The sequence below is a fragment of the Nestor notabilis genome, unplaced genomic scaffold (genome assembly GCF_000696875.1).
Source record: "Nestor notabilis isolate BGI_N333 unplaced genomic scaffold, ASM69687v1 scaffold15673, whole genome shotgun sequence".
NCBI classification, from domain to species: Eukaryota; Metazoa; Chordata; class Aves; order Psittaciformes; family Psittacidae; genus Nestor; species Nestor notabilis.
Genome location: NW_009921653.1, coordinates 35,675 through 37,075, shown reverse-complemented (window position 1 = coordinate 37,075; position 1,401 = coordinate 35,675). Strand labels below are relative to the sequence as shown.

General features: G+C 37.0%; 1 protein-coding gene across 1 annotated transcript in view; it reads right to left on the bottom strand.

Moving 5' to 3' along the window:
• Window positions 1-1,401, bottom strand: part of TRRAP (transformation/transcription domain-associated protein) — a gene marked incomplete at its 3' end in the record, with an annotated part of 48,139 nt that overhangs the window by 11,729 nt on the left and 35,009 nt on the right. The window lies entirely within an intron of this gene.

Below are 1,401 nucleotides of genomic sequence, written 5' to 3'. Positions count from 1 at the left end.
AAAACTCCACTCTGTCCCTTGGGGAGGCAAGAAAGAAAGGAAGGAGGGATTTAAATCAAAGATTTCACTCACTGGGCCAATGAATTAGACCTTAATCACTTAATATGTTATGTTTTAAATTGTTCATTTATCTAAACAGCAAAGACACAGTTCAGGAACACAGCAGGACTGTCAGTTTAAGTGAATGAAGAGCTTAGTTATTCTGGCATCAATGTGGGTCTTCACAATAGCTGTTAATTATTATGCAGCATATTTAACTGAGATGTCTGAAGTTTTCAGTTTGTCTAGAATTTTCATTTACATATGAAAACTGTATATTCCATAGACTCCTGGCCTGTTCCTTCAGAAGCTTTGCTGACTAGCGACTCTCTGCACTCTGCTGGAGAGTTGCATGACACCACCAGCATTACCATCAAATGGCATCTTCATTAAGTGCTGCTGGAAAAAGATGAAAACCCCTTAGGTCAAAAAAAAGTTACTGTAACAGTGCTCTGTAGTGTTTCAGCTGGCAAACAAGACTTGCCTGACCAACTGCATTCTCCACTGCATGTTTACCATCTCCTAGATCTAAACACTCACCCAACTCTGAATAATGCAACCTACCCCAGTAACACTCCCTAACATTGCTTATAAGTATCTCAGATTTTGAAATCTCACTATGGTCAAGAAAAGAAGAGTAAGAGTAAGGCCAGCTACAAAAATTCTGACCACCTGTTTCACCATCCTACTTTTTCCACATTTAGACAATTTAGAGCACACAGACAAATGAACACAGGCTGCCATAACAATTGTATAAAGACCACACTGTCTGGGCCTTCAGTTTCTTAGAGTTCTTACTTTTAAGGAAGTTTTCGAGCAAAAACTGTGAGGAAAATAGTAATATTTCAATCAGTTTTGCAATCACACAATTCTATTTGAAAATGTTTCCATAGACTTCTCTTCCCCCAAGATGTGACAGTAGATCCCTTCTCACATGTCTGATGGCACCTCCCTCTCAACATATACAGGTTTTAAACCAACACTAAAATAAAAATTACATGTTTAGGAGACTAAACACACAACTGCATAGAAAACATCAACAGAAGACATTAAAAGCAGAAGAATTCACAATTAAATGTGATTTAGGGACAACTAAAAACTGTTCTAGAGGTGCCACATTGTGGTTCAAAAGACTATTGCTATAAAAAGATCTGCAAGATACCTGTAATCGTCACATTTGAGGAAAAGAGAATCCCAAAAGACGACCATGGAGGCCTTAGAACTACAATGTGTTTAACTGAAAAAATGCACAGTTTTTAAGCTTAAACATAAGAAACAAATTCTATTCCATTAGAGAACATCTAGGTCAAATACAAAGCAATGACTAAATTCATATTTAAAAGTTCTCTTTACAATGACAGG